General features: G+C 39.4%; 1 long non-coding RNA gene across 1 annotated transcript; it reads left to right on the forward strand.

Annotated features, from left to right (window-relative positions):
- The first annotated feature begins 6,715 nt into the window (after window positions 1-6,715).
- LOC120526354 lies at window positions 6,716-21,581 on the forward strand. Its single transcript, XR_005633125.1, has 4 exons — window positions 6,716-6,829; window positions 15,682-15,712; window positions 16,380-16,413; window positions 21,498-21,581. It is a non-coding gene; the product is annotated as an uncharacterized LOC120526354 (long non-coding RNA).
- Window positions 21,582-22,060: the final 479 nt, after the last annotated feature.

Here is a 22,060-nt window from a genome sequence, read left to right on the forward strand (position 1 = left end):
CTCGCGCTAGCTAATAGAAGCGGATTGAGGCGCCATCTGTGTGGTGAGTGTGTGGGGCTTAGTAATTTTAACTCCAAGATCATAGGTGCATGGTCAGAAATAACAATAGCATCGTTTTTGCAAGGTTTAATCTTAGGCAAGAAGTTATTATCTATAAAGAAGTAATCAATCCTTGAGTAGCAATGATGTACTGGTGAGTAGAAAGAATATGTTCTTGAATTTGGGTTTAAAAACCTCCAGGGATCTGATAAGTTGTGATCAGTTATAAACTTTGTAATTATCTTTGCAGTGTTAGATACTGTTCCCCCTGTGGAGGAAGTCCTATCTAAAAGTGGATTTAAAACACAATTAAGGTCCCCAGCCATTATAACTTTATGAGTGTTCAGATTGGGAATGGATGCAAATAAATTTTGTATAAATTCCTTATCATCAACATTAGGTGCATAAACATTTATCAAAATCATTTTACAGTTAGATAAGTCTCCCATGACCATTACATATCTCCCTTCAGGATCCAATACTAGATCTGATGCTACAAATGGAACAGTTCTATGTATGAGAATTCCTACCCCTCTAGTTTTCTTTGTAAAACTAGAATGGAACCTTTGGCCAGTCCAGTCTTTTTGCAGCCGGAACTGATCCTTGCTTTGTAAGTGGGTTTCCTGTAAAAATACTATTTTAGCATTTAGACCTGTTAGGTGAGAGAGTACTTTCTTTCTCTTTAATTCATGATTCAGGCCTTTAACATTTCAGCTTACGAAGTTAACTGTCCCATCGTGGAGACACTGATTCTGAGTTTTTGATGTCATTTTATAGTCTTAACTGGAAGTGAGATAGTTTAGGTCTTAATTTCCTATTTCCCCAAGAGTTGTTGCCATATAGCTTATTATTATGTTGGTAGTAATAATTATAGAGATTGTGAGGATAGATTAGGTATAGATCAGGCCTGCTCTCTTTCTCTCCCCTTAACCCCCCACCCTCCCTCTTTGCCTCCCCAAGTGAGGCTAAAACCCACTTCACGCAGTCCTCTGACATACCCAGAGATAGAGTACGTCCAAAGCAAAACAAGCCCCAATGCAGCGGCGCTTTAGGGTTAAAAGATAGAGATATCTGTTACCAATATAGTCTTTAAAAAAAAATATATATATATATATATATATAGTCTTCAGCAATTTTAGTGCATTAAGATAATACACCCAGGAAAACTACCCTTGTAGGGAAAAAAAATGGAAGAAACCTTGGGAAAGGCACTACAAAGAAAGACCCTGTCCAGGTAGACAGTGGGTGTCAAAAGAAGGTGGTCAATACAATACAATACACAGAACAAAACACAAGTAATCCTCAATACATTATAACCGTAAAATAAAAATATTACAAGTACAGAGCAGAATTTAACAGTAGATGATATGATGACATACTGTGGTGGGCTGGCGCCCTGCCCAGGGTTTATTTCCTGCCTTGCACCCTGTGTTGGTTGGGATTGGCTCCAGCAGACTCCCGTGACCCTGTAGTTAGGATATAGAGGGCTGGATAATAAATTGATGGATGATATCACATAATATGATTTGAATATGAAGGGTCTTTCACCTCACCATCCTCAAGTGCCCTCAATGGACCTCAGCTAGAAGAGGAACGGACAATCCGGCCTGTCAACAACACGAGTAACAATTAGATAAAAGCATTCAGTTGTAAGCTATTACTTGTAAGACAGATTTATTTTAATTAAAAGCAATAACAGCAAGTACAGTGCTCTCCATAATGTCTGGGGCAAACACAACATTTTTATTTGATTTTCCCCTCAGATTCACAGTTTAAAATTACAAATCAGACAATTCACATGTGATTGAAGGGCACGCTGTAGACTTTCATTTAAATGGATTTGCAAACATTTCAGTCACAGCATGTAGAAATGCCAACAATACTATACTCCTACTATTTTAAAATATAAACTTTTATATTTTGGAAAATATATTGCAATATGCAAAAATGTCTGTAATTTACATATTTTACATTTACATTTATGTGTATTTCAAAATAGTGTAACTATCTATGAAGTATACTGTAACATATTTTAAAACTAGCTGGCCCTCGGCTTCACCTGCATAGTAGTGAAACAGGACAAACTTTAAAATCAATAAAAAAAAATTAAAAAGGTAATAATTTATATTGATAGCTTTGGTATCTGAGGGCCTCATGATATTCAATATTTTTAGTTTTGCTATCGGACGAGAATGTAGCTGTGATCTTTTTACCAAAAAAGTCGGCAAGTTATCTCTAGCACAGAGGATGGCAGGTACACTCCAATGTCAAACATTGCCACTGTGTCTGATTGTGTTCAGCTCTGATGGTAGAGCGTCCCCGTGTCGGAGAAGAGCACGGCTGTGATATCTCTGCCAATGAGCAGGTTACCTTTAAAACACACGGCTGTGATTACTCTCTCAAAAGCGTGAAATGTTACTCTTAACAATTTCTAGATGATAATGTCTGCTGAACAAACAGGTATCACTAGCTAAGCAGAGGCAAGGTGCACTCCAACATGTGGTGAGAGGTAGAGCAATTCGAATGGAGGCTGGCGTGTGAGTGAGAATGACCCCGCCCGCTCCCTACTCCTGAGGTCCCGCCTCCTCCTCCCTTTGGCCTGCAGCCTGTCTCGGAGTCTCGTGAATAAATCGGTGCCACAACCAAATTATGATACAAATTATGAGCCAATGAGAGAAGTCATAAAATCAATTGGAATGTTCTGGCAAATTATAGAAAAGCCAGCTCCAAATCCATTAAGCAGTTGTCTTGTGAAAGTTGGACAGACATACAGACATACTTTTTATATGAATTTTATATAGAGAGATACTTTGTTATTGGTATCAGTATACTTTTATATATATTTAATTCTTGTAAGGGAACTAAAGAAAGCTTGAGTTGCTGTCGAATGAGGTGCTGGTGAGACCAGCAAGGGGCGCTTATCCTGCGGTCTGTGTGTGATAAAAACGCCCCAAGGCAGTGACAGGGACACTGTGCTGAAAAATATTGCTGTTCTTGTTCTTATTGTCCCATAAAAGACCCCTGGTCATTCTTCAAAAGAGTAGGGTATACCCAAATATCTTGTCTAAACTGCCAACCGTGACCTTGTCCATTTAGGCCCCCTAATCACACGCTGTCTCTACATGGCTGACTGTCTCTCACCACTTCAAAACCTAATGACTAGTATGTGGTCAGCATGCTGGAGCACAAATGGCTGCCATTGTATAGTCCAGGTGGATGCTGCACAGTGATGGTGGTTGAAGTGACTCTCCACTCTCTATGTACAGCACTTTAAGCATTGTGACCAAGGAAGAGACTGAGGGAAACAAAATGGAAATCTGGGATATCAACTGGCCTACTCCTTTTAATAAACTCATAAAAATAGCAAACGAAGCAATTTAGTAAATTAAAATAAGTAGTGAGGTGTGCCCGCCACCAGATAAGCTCCTGCATTTTGAATCATCTGCAGCTGCTTGGTGACACATGCCGGTAGTCCTGCCAGCAGAGAGCTGCAGTAGTCCAGATATGAAAAAGCCAAAGCCTGGACCAAGACTTGTGTTGAGTACTTTGTTAGATATGCTCTGATCTTGCAGATTTTGAATAGAGTGAATCTGCAAGACCAGAGAGACCATAGCAACATGGTACCTGAAGGACAGCTGATTAATGATCACAATCACAAATTTATACACAGACTTGGTGGCTGTTAGGAGTAGTGAACAAAACTAAACAGAGTTTGGTGCTAAATAGTAACATGCTACCTGAAAGACAGTTGGCCATCAGTCACCACATCAGGGTTGCGTACTGACTCAGCATGTGTTAGCAAGGTTGAGCCAAGCTGAACGGAGATGGGGTGCTGAATAGATGGGCGAGCTGAGATAACAAGAAGGTCTGTCTATGCCAGGTTGAACTGCAGATGGTGTTTCTTCATCCAGGTTGCAATATCTGTGAGACATGAAGAGATTCTAGCCAATACCGTGTGATCATGTGCAGGGAAGAACAGGTACAGGTGTGTATCATCAGAACACCACTGATAATAAAAACCATGGGACTTCATGACAACGTCTAGTGAATCCAAATCCATGTTAACAGACAACATGAATTGGCTGGAATCCCGGCCGGGATGAATGGTTCCTTACCTGGCCGAGAGACCTTTTTAATGGAAGGATGTGGGTGGATGAGCATCCTGACTGGGTTGGTTAGTGGTACCTCTCCCATTCAGTAGGCGGTTGTAATGAATGGACAGGGGGAGACTGCATCTCAGGTCCATGTGCTTTATCATTAAACTGGGACCTCCAAAGAAGGCAGTTATGTAGTCAAGATAAAAATGGAAAACATTTCTTTGTAGGCACTGAGTTATCCAGAAACATCTCAGTCCATTAAATGAGCAAACAATTAGGCAATTTCCTTTCTTTATACAAATTTACTTTTTTATAATTAAATCACTTTATCTAACACGTCATGTCATCTGACTCTGAACATGCAAAACTTTATCACCTTCTCCCATCAACAAATGTTAATTCATAGGAGGGATATATGGGCTTCCCCATCAGTTTACTCGCTTTCTAAAGAGGTGGTTGTTACTCATTTATCACTTTGTAACCTTCGATAATTACATTTGTGTGCGTCTCCAAGATATGTCAGAGACCTTACATGCTTACGCTTTAAGTTCAATTTCATTAACTCTCCAGTTACATTCAGTCCTTTTTCTTATGTTTTAATAATTCATTCTGTTGTAGCTTCTTATATTCTGTATATGTACCTGGTAAATATTTCCAAAGATTATCATACATCGATTATTATAAAAATTCCATACAGTACACTCTAGTGCAGTGGCTTCCAAACTCAATCCTGGGGACCCCCTGTGGCTGCAGGTTTTTGTTCCAACCAACTTCTGTTTATAATTGGACTCCTAGCCCAATTAAATGAGCAGTTAATTCCCTGTTTCTGTGTTTTCGAGTCAATGGAGAAATAACACAACTAAGACTGGTAATTTTTTATTAAAATGTACTAAGCACTTATAAAGGGATAGTTTTTTTTCTTTAACTTTTTAACAATTTTCAGCCTGATTTTCATTCTGCTTTTCTAGGGATTCTGATTGTTTAATTTATTATCTAGTAATTAGTGAGTATGACGCTGAAGTTATTGCAGCCTTTCATCATTCAGTGTTGTTTACCTGGCTGTCAGCCCTGTTTGTTTATAATTATCATTATTAGGATACAATTATTATCACGAATTGTGAATTTGGCTGTAATAAAAACCTGCAGCCACATTGGCTGCTCAGGTCCGGGTTTGAGAACCACTACTCAAATGTCCTTCCTGTTCGAACACCCATTGAGCTGCATGGGAGTTGTGAGTTTTGGTAGGCAGGCTTTTTATAGTCAATCGGGTGACACGAGAGGGAGATGCTGGAGGAAGGTCACGATGAGGTTCCACCTGACCCGGAAGGGCTTCCTCGATGTAATGTGATAGACCTGAAAGTACCCCAGGTCTAAGATAAAAGTACCTGCTGGACATTGTCCTGTTGAGTTGGAGTTGGCTGGAAGAGGACAAAGCTCACCTGGGATGAGTGGAGTAAAAGGAAAGGACAGAGTTCTGCTTGTAGTGTGGTTATTATTACCAAGAAGCTTTTTGTTAAGGTCAATTTTTAAATATACCTTTCATTTGAATCTGGGACTTGTGTCACTGTGGTTGTGTCTGGGCATTTGGGGTGCTACAACACCTACTGGTCACATATGCAGGACATGATGCACCCCAAGGAGTGCTGCCAGATGTTTATTCCACTTTTGCCACTGCTCAGGTCAGGATATTTGGCTTCCACTCCAGTCAGGCTCACTGCTTTCACTATCTTTGTTTTTTTTCAGTATGTCTGAGACCTGCACTTTTGAAAGATTTGCAGCCCTTACTAACTGATTTATTTATATTTATTGACTTAGTGTATTGCGGTGGGCTGGCGCACTGCCCGGGGTTTGTTTCCTGCCTTGTGCCCTGTGTTGGCTGGGATTGGCTCCAGCAGACCCCTGTGACCCTGTAGTTAGGATATAGGGTTTTGGATAATGGATGGATGGACTTATTGTATTTTACTATTTCTTAGGTTCTTTGCCTTAATCATTTTAGAAGTAAATGCCGCCTCTGCACTTTAAAGTGCAGTGCAAACTCCTGTAATAAAGATAACAGAGCTACATTAAATAGTCCAAGGGCAGCACGGTGGTACAGTGGTAGCAATGCTACCTCGCAGGAAGGAGACCTGGGTCTGTTTCCCCGGTCCTCCCTGTGTGGAGTCTGCATGTTCTTCCCGTGTCTGCGCGGGTTTCCAAAGGGTGCTCCGGTTTCCTCCCACAGTCCAAAGACATGCAGGCTAGGTGCATTGGACTTTCGAAATTGTCCCTAGTATTTGTTTGTGTGTGCCCTCCAGTGGGCTGGCACCCTGCCTGGGATTTGTTCCTGCCTTGTGCCCTGTGCTGGCTGGGATTGGCTCCAGTGGACCCCTGTGACCCTCTGTTAGAATATAGCGGGTTGGGAAATGACTGACTGACTGACTAAATAGTCCAAACAGTCAGATTTTGTGAATTACTGATAAAGTAACAAATGCTGTATTATGTGCCCATCTTACACACCAATGCAAATTAGTGAGATCACTTCTTTATTTCATCATTGATGCATTTGCATTGTCTAAATATATAAAAGTGCATAACACACCCAAGCGTTTAGAGATCCTGAGACCTCATCCTCTGAGACGATCATCACCATGTTTGCTGTGAAAGCAGTTTGCCTCCTCGCCACCATCGCTATACTTGTTGCATTTGTGGCTGCGGTGAGTATTATTCTACTATTAAATAATCTACTAGACAACTCCTTCCATATTTCTAGTCAGTTTAGCTAATTCACTCTAAACTTGAAATGAATATTGGAGTCTTCTCAGACATAGCAAGTAACTGAATGAAATGCTTTTAAATTCTTGCTGATTTTCAATTTTTACTTTACATGCTGTATAAACAACTATGGAGTTAGCAGGAGAGCAGTGCTTGTGTACATTTAACATCGGCAGATTTTTTTAATTGATTTTAATCAGAAACAGATAACATTCCATCAAACTTAACAAATCAAAGGAAAATTCAGCCCACCAAAGAGAAAAAGAGAAGAGCCAGCAACTGAAGCTGCGCTATAAAGGGAACAAGAAAGGGAGGGCATCATTTTCTCCGATATAGAAGCCTATTCTAAAATGTTGTTGATTAGATCCTGGCATATTTTCAAAAAGTTTTGACCAGATCCTTTAAGTGAGAATTTTTCCAATTTGACTTAATTGACTTAAGAGTGGTTGGCTGGGATTCTTCCAGTTGAGCAAGATAAGACTATGTGCTAATAATGTAGTAAAGGCAATTACCGTTTGGTTTTCCCTCTCCACTGTAAGCCAATCTATGAGCCCACCACACAAACCTCTTAATGGGTTAGGAAGGATTGTGACACCAATGCTGTCTGATAGGCATCCAAAGATTTTTGCCCAAAAGTTTCTTAATTTGGTGCACACCCAAAATATGTGGTCCAGAGAGGCTGGAGCAAGATTGTATTGTTCACAGGCTGAATCTTAACCAGGGAACATTTTGGACAAGTTTAAATGAAATAAATGTGCTTGATAAAAGATTTTAAGTTGAATGATTGAATGCATTGCACATATGGAGCTCAAATGTATTTTGTGCCTGCAGTGGGTTGGCGCCCTGCCCGGGGTTTGTTTCCTGCCTTGTGCCCTGTTTTGCCTGGGATTGGCTCCAGTAGACCCCCGTGACCCTGTGTTCGGATTCAGCGGGTTGGAAAATGGATGGATGGAAATAGTGTATATGTTTGAGAGGGTGGAAAAATGTGGGTGTAATGTAGAGGTGCAACAGATTAAAGCTTATCTGTCTTAAAGTGCTTCCTACATTGATTCCATATTCTGAGAGAGTGAAGGTCAATTGGATGATTAGTGTAATGATGGTAGTTTGTATTATCTGGGGCACAGAGCAGGGAATATGCAGTAAAGAAGTACTGCAAGATTTAATATCTATTACAGACCAGGCTTGTGTATGTTCATCAATTTGTTTTGATGTTCAAGTCTTTATAGCTTATATATTTGCCGCCCAGTAATAAAATTTAAAGTTGGACAGTGGCATGCATCCTTCTGATTTAGATCGTTGTATAGTCGCCCTTTGGATGAGTGGTTGTTTTGAATTCCAAATTAATGAAGTTATGATCGATTCTAATTTCTTCAAAAATCATTTTTTAATGTACATGGGGATGCTTTGAAATAGGAAGAGCAGCTTGGGAAGGATTGCCATCTTAACAAAGTTGATTCTCCCTGTTAAAGTAAGATGGAAGATAGACTATCTATTCAAGGCTTGTTTAATTTTTTCCACGCAGACAGCAAAAGTTTCTTGAAAAAGAGCTTTAAATTTACTTGCATTATTTACCCCTAGATATTTAAACTGATATGCTAAGATAAATGGGAAGGTGTCCAGTCCAATATTCATGCTAAGAATTCTCTGGAAAAAGCAGACTTTTATTCAAATTGATTTTAAGTGCAGATATCTTTTGAAATTCTACTAATGCTTTTAGGACTGCTGGTACTGATTTTTTTAGGTCAGATATATACAGTACCATATCATCTCTATATAGTGATATTTTCTGTTCAAGTCCTTGTCTGAGAATCCCCTTTATCTCTTTCTGAAAGTATACAGCCACAGGTTCAATGGTGATGCAAACATCAAAGGTGATAAAGGGCATCCATGTTGGGTACCACATAGTCTGAAATAATGTTGTTAATATGAACTGAGGCTTCTGGACTGATATAAAGTAGTTTGATCCACACACATATGTTTGAGCCGAACCCAAATTTGTGCAACGTGGTGAATAGAGAGTCCCATTTAACCATATCAAATGCTTTTACTGCATCTAAAGATGATAAGATCTCAGGGGTGTTAGCTTGAATGAGTGAATATATACTGCTCAAAAAAAATTAAAGGAAAACTTTTTAATCAAGCCCTAATCAATAGCATCAAGTTAATGAAACTTCTGGGCTATTGATCTGATTAGTTAAGTAGCAGAGGGGGTTGTTAATCAGTTTCAGCTGCTGTGGTGTTAATGAAATTAACAACAGATGCACTAGAGGGGCAACAATGAGATGAACCCCAAAACAGGAATGGTTTAACAGGTTGAGGTCACTGACATTTTTCCCTCCTCATCTTTTCTGACTGTTTCTTCACGTGTTTTGCATTTGGCTATGGTCAGTGTCACTACTGGTGGTATGAGGTAATACCTGGACCCTACAGAGGTTGCACAGGTAGTCCAACTTCTCCAGGATGGCACATCAATACGTGCCATTGCCAAAAGGTTTTCTGTGTCACAGCACAGTCTCAAGGTCATAGAGGAAATTCCAGGAGACAGGCAGTTACTCTAGGAGAGCTGGACAGGGCTGTAGAAAGTCCTTAACCAATCAATAGGACCAGTATCAGCTCCTTTGGGCAAAGAGGAACAGGATGAGCACTGCCAGAGCCCTACAAAATGACCTTCAGCAGGCCACTGGTGTTAATGTCTCTGACCAAACAATCAGAAACAGACTTCATGAGGTTGCCCTCAGGGCCTGATGTCCTCTTGTGAGCCTTGTGCTCACTGCCTGGCACCGTGAAGCTAGATGGCATTTGCCACAGAACACCAGAATTGGCAGGTGCACCAATGGTACCCTGTGCTTTTCACAAATGAGTGCAGGTTCAACTTGAGCACATGTGACAGATGTGAAAGGGTTTGGAGAATTCGTGGATAATGTTGTGCTGCCTGTAACATCGTTCAGCATGACCAGGTCTGGTGGTGGGTCAGTGATGGTCTGGTGAAGCATATCCATGGAGGGGCGCACAGACCTGTACAAGCTAGTCAACAGCACCTTGACTGCCATTACATATTGTGATGAAATGCTTGGACCCATTGTTAGACCCGATGCTGATGCAGTGGTCCTTGGTTCCTCCGGGTACACGACAATGCCCGGCCTCATATGGCGAGAGTATGCAGGCAGTTTCTGGAGGATGAAGGAATTGATACTATTGACTAACCCCTATGCTCACCAATAGAACACCTCATGGACATTATGTTTCGGTCCATCTGGTGCCTCAGACTGTCCATGAGCTCAGTGATGCCCTGGTCCAGATCTGGGAGGAAATCCCCCAGGACACCATCTGTCATCTCATTAGGACGTTGTCAGGCATGCATACAAGCACGTGGGGGCCATTCAAACTACTGAGTATGATTTAGAGTTGCAATGAAATTTCAGCAAAATGGACTCTCCTGTTGCATCATCTTTCACTTTGATTTTTGAGGTGACTTTGAGATCAGCCCTCTGTAGGTTCATAATTTTCAATTCCATCAAATGATGTGGCATCTTTTCATTCCTAACACATCACTATATCAGTCCATAGCAGAAGAGATTGCCATCAGGATTTTTATTTCCCCATTGAGATCTGATGTGTTTTCAAAGTGTTCCTTTAATTGTTTTAAAAATAAAATCCCTAAAGCCTATGAAAAAAGTTGTAATGCCGGGTTGTAAATTCCTTCGCACCTCTTCATAAGCATCTTTGTTTTGTAAAAGTGTCAATCAACACAAGCAGCAAGCAACATGCTATCCCATCCCACCCAGTGAAGTTCTCCAGGCTCAAGTCTGTTTATCTGGGACTGAGGTGCCTTGAGTTTTATAGGATATATAATATATCATTATTTCGAATATGTATCTTTCAAGTGTGTTTTGTTTCTGTAATGATCTGTGTAAATGTTGGATGACTGGAAATTCAAGGCAAGAAATGTTGAACACATAAGTAAAACAGAAATTTTTTCCAAGTTATAGTAATAATGACGAGACGTGTATATTGTGTGAAGATTTTAGCCCAAATATCAAATGAACACTTTCACAAAACGTATAACAACACACTGTGGTGGGCTGGCGCCCTGCCCAGGATTTGTTCCCTGCCTTGCGCCCTGTGTTGCCTGGGATTGGCTCCAGCAGACCCCCATGACCTTGTAGTTAGGATATAGCGGGTTGGATAATGGATGGATATAACAAAACAAGTGTGCTTTTATTCAAGAACTAGCAAAATGCCCACTCTTCACAGCGGAGAAGTGTGTTAACTCTTTGAGGGCTGAATATTTTCTCCAAAAATCTGTTTCTGAAAAGCAACGTTTTTACACAGAAATCAACATAAAACGTCTGTTGCTACATGGTGTGGCTGCCAGTTTGCAAAGAGTGTGCAGCAGGTTTGATGCCAGGCTGTCTTTGCATGGTTGAGGCAGCAGCGGTCACGGTCGCAGTGTATTGCAATGTGCTTTCTACCTTTTATCATTGTTAAGTGGCAGTTCTACCTGGTTAACATTGTCAGAACCACGATTAGCTGGGGACCAATAAGCTGAAGCTGGAACCTCACATTTGTTTTCGATCACTTGTATCAAAATCAGAGTCCGACAAGTCATAGTCCAGTTCAGAGATAATAGGCAAAATGTCGTCTGCAGAGCTTTACGCATTCGCTTTGATCTCTCACCAGATGTCAGTACCATTTTTGCCATTGTTTGCGCCTTGCTACTCATGAAAGTGCAGGAACTCTCGGTCAGACCAATGAATCTAACGTTCCTTCAGATAACGAGAGTCCAACTAAAACAACAGTTGGTTTTGTCACAGTTTACAGTTGATAACCTTTCTTCTTTTTGACAAAAGTCGACATCAGCCCTGAAAGAGTTAAAGAAGTTATGAAAAAGAAAAGGAAACATTTTAAAAATAACGAAACATGATTGTCAATGTAATTGTTTTGTGACTGTTATGAGTGTTGCTGTCATCAAGGATTTGATTATCATTATCTCTTTCAATCAGGTTCGTATTTGGAGGATGTGTAGTGTTCAAGTTATATTCCGTGTGTGTCAACCGGTGTAAAGATAACAGGTTTCATTCATCGAAGTGTTCACTACCCAAATCAGTACTCATGAATCTAAGATGTTTAACAGGCATTCCCGGTATTAAGTTGTGGATTTGCCTGCGAATATTTAGCGGCAGCGTGTCTAAGAACTTAATTTAAACTTAAGCTTTACACCTTTTTTTCGTATTGATATGTCTGCAAAGGCTTGTTCAGATTCAGAGGGTTGTTCCTTTCTTACTGCATCAATAAGCAGCTCGTCTTCCTCTTTATCTGAGACATCACACACTGCATGCACGGGTTTACCTTTCCCAGTCCCGCAAACTTTAGCGAAGTGGTTCAATTTACCACATTTTTTACACTGTCTTCCTTTAGCTGGACATTGACTTTTTCCACCGTGTGCTTTGTTTCCGCAGTAGCTGCACTTATGAATATGCTTGTATGCGTCACACGGTTTATATTCTTTTGCTGCCTTCTCAACTGTGCAATGCGTTTTTTGCTCAGCACTCTTTGAAGCTCTTGCTGTTTGTGTGCATACTGCATTCACAGTCAGTTCACGTGAGCCGCTCTGAGTACATGCATCGAAGGTTCTCAGCTGTGATTGTGCTATCTCGTGCGATCTTGCGATGTCCACGGCTTTATTTAATGTTAGCTCAGACACGGCACTTAAAAGCACAGTCCTTCACCAGCAATTTTAACTCTGTTACAAAGTGATCAAAAGTCTCGTTTATACCCTGTGTCTTCTCATTAAACTTGTATCTCGCGAATATCTTGTGCAATCTTGCTATGTCCACGGCTTTATTTAATGTTAGCTCAGACCCGGCACTTAAAAGTTTCTCTCACACTTTCGCTGAGTTTCTGCCAAACACTATTCTATCCCTGACCATCTCATCTTCGTTTGCATAAGCACAGTCCTTCACCAGCAATTTTAACTCCATTACAAAGTGATCAAAAGTCTCGTTTATACCTTGCGTCTTCTCACTAAACTTGTATCTCGAAAATCGTATTCGCCTTAGGCATGACAAACGCCTCGTAGTGGTAGCATGTCTATTGGATTGCTGGTGACGGACGGCCTTATATGGGCAGGCACTCAATTACGTGGGGTAAGGGGGCCGCAATATAGGCAGGCAGCCAACGATGTGGGAGGCGTGGTGATTGGTGACACAAATCTGCCTCACACGGCGACCGAGCTGCAGGCTATAGCCGTATATATGTACGTAAGTAGGATTCAGTTATGACCGTTACGTGTAAAATTTAGAAATGAAACCTGCTTAACTTTTATAAGTAAGCTGTAAGGAATGAGCCTGCCAAATTTCAGCCTTCCACCTACACGTGAAGTTGGAGAATTAGTGATGAGTGAGTGAGTGAGTCAGTGAGGGCTTTGCCTTTTATTAGTATACATATAACCAAAGAAAAAGAAAACATTCATTTTCCATTTTGCTGTCAATGAGTTGAAAACAAGCTAAAATGTCCATCGGCAGAAAGCTGACATGTCTCCTTGGATGTTGCAGAGGTAAGAATTGCTGCATTATAACCAAAAGGTTGCAGGTTTGAGTCTGGGTGTTACTCATTTTGAGTAGTGAGCTGCTATTATTACTACTAAAATATAATAAAAACATACATTTGATTTGAGTCTGTAACACAAGGTGTAAATTTTGGCTACTTTTAAAAGTTAGCATTTTTTTTTTTATTCAGTTTTATTCTGTCAGTGACGTTCATGTGGTACAACGGACTTGCCTCTCCCTCTCTGAATTGATGCCGTTTATCTCCATTCCTTTCACAAGAGCAGCGATGACCACAATTGGTGCTGTGGTTGATGTCTGCTCAGAGCTATTTGTTGTACATGCAATCAAATATACAAGACCCCGTGACTGCTGTCACACTATCACGTGGCATTTGGCCTTGACAACAAAGACACCCGGGTACAACGTGTAAAAAACTACATCTACAATTTGAAACATTTTGTTGAGCACTTTGTGTTGAGTTACAACCCAGGGCTACATATTACTGTTTATGAGTAACTGTTTAAAACCTAAGGTCCGTTGTCCTTTCTTGCAATATATCTCAACCAAGCCTGACAAATTTGGTGTAAATTTTGGATTGTATCAGATTTGGAGACAAAGTACACGGGCAATGCCTCTCCTTATTTAGAAAAAAATTCCAGTGATCCCACGGCAGAAAGACTTTCCGAGACTGTGATCATAAAAAGTTTATGGAGTCATTTCTGGACAAATGCAGAACGGTAACAACAGACAACTTCTTCACATCACTTTCACTGGCTAATTGAATGCTGCACCGCAACACAGTTCTATTTGGCACCATAAATAAAATGGGACAGGAACCACCACCTGCAGTCATTTTAGTACGCGAGCAATTCTTCACACTAGTGTTTAGATCAGGCAGTGCCATCCTGTGTAGGCACACAAAAAGAAGAAGTATGTCTGCATTCTCCATACCATACACCATAACATGGAGTACGGGCAAGATCGATAAAACAAAACATGTTCAAGTGACAACTCATTTCAAATGGCATAGTGTTTTCAAATAGTGACATTTTCATGCATGAATGTGTGTGCGCAAGCGAGAGAGAGGCAGAGACTGATTCGATCTCATTCAAGTGGCTACTGGAATATAAAATAAACACTTTCGCAAAGGTATAACAAAATAAGTGTGATTTTACTCAAAAATAAAACTGAATAACAAAAAATTCAAGTGACAACAAAATACCAAGAAGACATGAATCACCAACGTTTGTATGTCTGCTTATATCCGTTCAGCGATATCTTTTACAGGTAGCAAAACTTTACACTGGGTGTTACAGATTCAAATAAAAAATATGTTTTTATTATGTAATAGTAATAATATTAATAATAGTGGGACATCCTGAGGATTCACGGGATCCCCTCAAGGTTTCTGGATATCATGGCGGCCTATATACTTGTACTATGAGTGCTGTGCAAAAATGGAGGCAGAACTTCTATGTTTTTCCCAGTTGATCCTGGGGTTCATCAGCGGTGTGTTCTGCTCCTACTCTTCAATGCTTACATAGACTGGGTGGTGGGCAAGGTCGTGGGGTCCAGCGGCTGTGAGGCATCTGTTAGTGAAGAAAGATTCACTGATCTTGACATTACTGACGATACTGTGATCTTCACTGAGTCAATGGAGGCTCTGATCTGGACTCTCGAGAGACTGGCAAAAATGTTTTTTTATTATTAATCATTCTGGGTGTATTGGGTGTTGCTTGATGAATTAAAAATTAATTTAGATTCTTTTAGCACAAGGCTTCAAAATAGCAAAATGTGAAAAAAATAAAGGGGTCTGAATTCTTTCTGAATCCACTCTAGAAAGGAAATGTATTGACTTGTTGCTGATGATATTTAAGAGGTCTACACATCATTTAATTTTCAATATGTCAGCTTCTCAAGGAATTTCTTTGTTTGGAAAGGGGAAATTGTCTTTATGGAGCAGGTAGGAATATCCATTCTGTCAGAGAGGTCTACAAAATGTTAGCAATAATGGCAGCTAATTGATCACCACAGGCTTTTAAAATGCACTGACACATACCATGGAGTAGCTGCTCTTTTACAGATGTGAACGTCCCTCAGTTATCTGAGCACCGATCAGGGATTCTTTATTTTTAATTTATTTAATTTTCAATGTTCTGCGATTGTCGTGTGAAGTTATCATTGATATAGAAAACTGAAGTCCAATGCTTTACCATTCTGATCAGTCACATGTTTTTCTCTTTCAGGGAGCTCCGAATAAGAGAATCTGCACAATATGTAAGATTTTCATACATTATGAAATACAAAGTATGAACCTAATTCAAATTTGAACTTTACCTCATTATTCAGTATGGTTTGTTCTGCTTGTTTATGCATACTCTGCATAATGTTTGGGACAAAGACACATTTTCTTTGATTTCCTCCTCTGATCCACAGTTTAAAGTTGTAAATTAAACAAATCAGACGTGATTAAAGTGCACATTGGAGACTATCAGGATAGAGTATTTGCATACATTTCAGTCACACCATATAGAAATGACAACACTTTTTCTACATGGTCACTTCATTTCAGTACTCTATAATGTCTGGTGGCCCCATGTAAAATGCCTTCAGTAGAATTTACACTTAAAGAAGGCATGTGGACAACACTAGAAATGTGTGTATGCACAAAAACATTTTAGTACATGAAACTGTGAGTAAGCAAAGTTCCATGCACTTCCTCTTTATAAATCCCAACCAATACAGATTTTAACAAACATACAAGTGCCTACAGTCCACCTAACTCCTCCCTGAATTTTGCATTTTTGAATATGCAAAGTAATGTAACTAGCATTACATTACCTGAGATATTTCTTCGATTTATTTGTGTTTATTTTATTCCTTAGCAGAATGTTGGACATTTTTTTTCAGAGTATATCATTTTAATGCTTGACTTCTCTTACAGCAGTGTTTGGGCCAATCTGTAATGGCCAATAAAGGTAAGACACTAAATGTGAGAGTACCATATGAGTCTGTAATTGTGTTTGCTTTGTCTGTATTCCAATTGACTTTGGATAGCCTCCGTAGTGTGACAACAATGGGCGAAAAAGTTAGAGTTTTATTTTCAACAAAAAAAAAAAGGTTATTATGTGTAACAGGAACACGTGAATGCCCAACTGTTAACAGAATCGCAGTAGAAGAGATAAGTCACATGTCCACTGAATTACTGGTTCAGATTTAGTGCACGTCACTCACAGAGGCACTGTTCATGCAAACGTCAAAAGATTTATTTTGTAATATTTTTATGTTGCCTTTGCATGACAGTATCACCTTCACCATTCAGTGTTTGGTTAAAAGACAATGGCAAAAGCACATGAAAAAAAGAATTTCAGCGAATGTGAAGTGGAAGCAAAGAAAAATGAACTATTTGTTGGCTTAAAGCAGTGGTATAAACAGCAAAAGGAAGTTGATCAAGTGATAGCATAGCAGCGCTGGAAAAAGTGCAGAGAAGAGCAACTAGGATGATTCCATGGCTACAAAGGATAAGGAAAGATTAAAAGAACTGAGGCTTTTCAGTTGAAGCACAAGGAGATGAAGAGGAGACATGATTGAATTTTTTAAATTAGGAAGGGAATTAGTCCAGTGGATTGAGACTGTGACTTTAGAATGGGTTCATCAAAAACATGGGTATACAAGTTGGAAATTTGTTAAGAGTGAATTTTCTTCACATGGCGAACCACAGATACATGGAATATGCTACCAAGCAGTGTTGTAGACAGTAGGACTTTAGGGACCTTCAAAAGTTGACATGATGTTATTTTGGAAGAATGCAGTGGATAGAACTGGTGAGCTTTATTGGGCTGAATGGTCTGTTCTTATCCAGATTATTCAAATGTGATGTTCTGTTTCCTAGACAGCCTTCCATCGTAACCCATAAGGGCTTTGTCAACACTTGACTCACAATCGGGAACTTACCTCTTAAGCATATTTTTGATGACATTTTTGCTTCTGGATGATTAACTTCATCATAGTCGTCATGATTAGTGAAATGTAGGTATTTCGTAACAAGTGATAAACGATATTCACTCTTAACTTCATCAAAGATGGATATCAATTAGTTAATGGACCAGCACCATCTCTGGACTGGATTTCCCACTGTGAACTGCTGTATCAGGAGACTGAAAAACACTCACATGTCATCTCCTAGAGACAGGATGTCTGCGACTGTAACAAGCAAATGTTTTATTGCGACATTTCCGACACTGCTCAGTATACCGGTTTATTTCAGCAACTATTTTGTCCACCAAACTGTCATTGACAAATCATAAAAAGTCTTGATAATCATGATCTACAAGCATCTTTAGAGTGGGGTTACTCATAAATGAACAACAAGAAATTCAGCAGAATTGTCTGTAGTTGTAAGAAAAAGACTCCAAACATGAACACCATCAAAACCAGGCAGTCCAGGATCTACCAGACAGGTGTTAGTTTCACTATCCATCTCAATGTTTGGTGATCAATTCACATCATCATCACTACTGCACGATTCAAGCGATGTTTCAGTTTCAGTTTGTTCTAAAATGTGCTGTAGGGCTTTTCATTTGTCATTGTGTTTTTGTTTAAAGGCTCTGCTCCAGTCATGAATATTGAAGAATTGTTCTGACCTGGTTGCTTAATTTGAAAGCAATTCTTGCCAATAAAGCACTAACAAGCTATGAAATTAAATTAACTCTGCTATGTCAGGTCATTCTCATATCCTAGATTTTCTTTCCCTTTCTATCATGCAAATGATTTGAAGGCTAAAATGGACGAGTAATTCTCAGTCCTTCACTTTTTTTCTCTTCATTTTTCTTCCAAGTATTTAATTAAACCCAATAGTGCAGATAAATACACACAGGTGTAAATGTAAATAAGCTAAATGGAGAAATGCTGCTCTCTCTTGTCATTTGCATGTTATTGATAATAAGGAGCAATTAAAATAGCTGTTTAAGACAAAATTAAGCAATAAGGGCTCAAAATCACTAAAGTGAAGCAGAAGCGTTACTTTAGCAATAAGTGCTTTTTATTAAGCAACTGGGTTGGAGCAAAAACCTGCATCCACTGCGGCTCTCCAGGACCGTGATTGAGGACCCCTGCACTAGATGACAGTAGAATACTATACCTTGAGTTTTTTGGCCTAACAATGTAAAGTGGATCATTACATGTTACCCCGAGTCTGACACGGGCTTAACTGTTGTAATGAAAAACCCAACAAGCATAAAGAGTTGGGGCATCTGCAGGCAAACTACATATAAATAAAAAAAATAACGAACTATAAACACATTAAAAAAGAAAAAACGCCTTCAAAGACACGAGTGTCAAGAGTGACTGATCCAATATGGTGACATTTCCGATTAGGTACAGGCCAGGCAAGAAGAGGCAGGTCCAGGTGGACAAACACCGGAAGTGACGTCAGAGGTGGTCGGGATGTCAATCATTTCATCTGTAGAGAGAGTTTTCTAAATGATATCCAATCTAGTCAGTTTGTCACAGATGGACTCTAATCAAGTTCTTGGCACAGCTCAAGGATCACTAAACAACAACAATCACATTTAGTTATGTAGCACATTTTCATACAAATGATGTAACTCAAAGTGCTTTACATGATGAAGAAAGAGAAAAAGACAAAATACAGAAATTAAATGAAGCAATACTAATTGCTAGAATCTAGAATTACTAGAATCCTAACTAGGAAAAGAAAATCAGAACACATTACTCCAGTTTTGATGTCACTACACTGGTTACCTGTGTCATTCAGAATTGACTTTAAAATTCTGCTTATGGTTTATAAAGCCTTAAATAATCTCGCCCCATCTTATATATCGGAATGTCTGACACCTTATATTCCAAATCGTAACCTCAGATCCTCAAATGAGTGTCTCCTTAGAATTCCAAGAACAAAACTTAAAAGAAGTGGTGAGGCGGCCTTCTGCTGTTATGCACCTAAAATCTGGAATAGCCTGCCAATAGGAATTCGCCAGGCTGATACAGTAGAGCAGTTTAAAACACTGCTGAAAACACATTACTTTAACATGGCCTTTTTATAACTTCATTTTAATCGTAATTTAACTTAATCCTGATACTCTGTATGTTCAGTTCATCATAACAACTATTCATGGTGGCTCTAAAATCGGTACTGACCCCTACTCTCTTTTCTGTTTCTTTTTCCGGTTTCTTTGTGGTGGTGGCCTGCGCCACCTCCACCTACTCAAAGCTTCATGATGCTCCAACAATGATGGACGGATTAAAAGGAAGAAGTCTACGTGACCATCATCATCATCAAGCCCTTCCGTGAGAACCCTAAATCCAAAGAGGACTGTTTCATTTATGTTTGGTAGAATGCCCAGAGGGGACTGGGTGGTCTCATGGTCTGGAATCCCTACAGATTTTATTTTTTCTCCAGCCGTCTGGAGTTTTTTTGTTTTTTCTGTCCCCCCTGGCCATTGAACCTTACTCTTATTCGATGTTAATGTTGATTTATTTTTTATAATTATGTCTTTCATTATTCTATTATTTAATATGTAAAGCACTTTGAGCTACTGTTTGTATGAAAATGTGCTATATAAATAAATGTTGTTGTTGTTGTTGTTGTTGCCATAGAATAAAAGTAACGTCTGATGGCCAGGAGGACATAAAAAACAACAACAACAAAAAAAAAATCCAGACGGCTGGAAAACAAAATCTGTTGGGGTTCCAGGCCATGAGACCACCCAGCCCCCTCTAGGCATTCTACCTGACATAAATGATCTCAATCAGTCCTCATGGTTTTCAGGCTTCATGTGGAAGAATTTGACAATGATGGTCATGTGGACCTCACCACCACAGAAAGCCAGAAAAAGAACAGCAGAGAAAGCAGGAATGAGTACTGATTGTGAAGATATGAAAGAAATGATAATTCAATGCATATACAGAATATCAGGGTTACACTAAAATGAAGATATGATAAAGCCATGTTAAAGTAATGAGTTTTTAGCAGTTTTTTAAAGTGCTCCACCATATTAGACTAACGAATTTCTATTAGTGAGCTATTCCATATTTTAGGTGCAAAACACCAGAAACCCGCCTCACCACTTCTTTTAAGTTTAGCTCTTGGATTTATAAACAGACAGTCATTTGAATATCTAAAGTTATGATCTGGAGTGGAAGGTGAGAGACATTCTGAAATAGAGGATGGAACAGATTATTTAAGGCTTTGTAAAGCATAAGCAGTATTTTAAAGTCATATTCTAAATTGTACGGTCACCAGTGTAGTGACATCAGAACTGGTGTGATGTGCTCGGATTTTCTTTTCCTAGTTAAGATTCTAGCAGCTGCATTCTGCACTCGATATAATCCATTGATGTCTTTTTTGGGTGGTCCTGAGAGGAGTGCATTACAGTAATCTAGCTGACTGAAAACAAAAGCGTGAACTAATTTCTCAGCATCTTGCAGAGTTATTATGGGTCTAACTAAAGCAAACAGGATGAACCTGACCACGATGTGGAGTGACCCAGCAAACTGTCTCAGTACCTCTAGGAATATATGAGAGATTTCAGTTTCAGATTTTTAATAATTTACAAACTGTTCTGAAAAATATGTTCTTATCTTGTCATTTTGGGTTACTGAGTGTAGACTGATAAACAAAAATTGACACTTTTTCCTTTGAAAATGAAATCTACAACACCATACAAATGGGCAGAGAGTGAAGGTGATTGAATACTTTCTCAATCCAGCACATTTTACATGGAGTTGGAGAAGCTTAGTGATGAGCAAATCAAACGGGCTTTTTGGACTAAGTAGTCTCCTCTTGTTTGTGAAATTTCTTATGCTTCTAATGTTCTCTGCAAATCCTATTTTATGTGAATCGTTTCACTCATGTCTACTTAAGTTTGTTAAAAAATCTTCTCTTGTGTGTTGTAACCCATCTTGGCTCCTTAGTCTCATCCCCTTGTGTTGACACCTGGACTTCTTGTCCATTTGCTGTCCTGCAGTCCTTTGACTACATGTTTAATTGTTACATTTTCTGTAATCTGCTCATTCATCTTTGTTTCTCATTTCTCCTCAGATGAAGAGATGTCAAGCATCCGCTGAAGAATTTAATCACTAAAAACACTATGTAGTCAATTAATAAAGTAGTCATGCATACCTATTCCTTGTGTCTTCAATTGTTAATCCCGATTCATACATAGATTTTTGCAATCATGGCTCTCATTGATTCTTTTGATTGCAGAAAACTTCCTGTGAAGAGTCAAGTTTGATGACTGTTATAGAACTACTACAAGTACCCTGTGTTTATGTACCTTAGTGAAATATCCAATCCCCTTTATTGATGATTCATTTGGTATTTATTTATTGATTTTCCACCACTTATCTGAAGCCGGTTCATGGGGCAACAGTCTTAGCAGTGAGGTCCATACATCCCTTTTCCAGCCACACACATGGTGGGGTTCCAAGGTTTTCCCAGGTGAACTGGGAGATATAATCCTCCCAATAAGCCCTGGGTCTTCCCTGAGGTCTCCTTCCAGCTTGTTGTACCTTTAAAACCTCCACAGGGAGGTGTATAGGAGGCATCCATATCAGATGCCAAAATCACTTCATTTGGCTCCTCTTGATGTGAAGCATCAGTGG

This window comes from Polypterus senegalus, chromosome 3 (assembly GCF_016835505.1).
Source record: "Polypterus senegalus isolate Bchr_013 chromosome 3, ASM1683550v1, whole genome shotgun sequence".
Lineage (NCBI taxonomy): Eukaryota > Metazoa > Chordata > Cladistia > Polypteriformes > Polypteridae > Polypterus > Polypterus senegalus.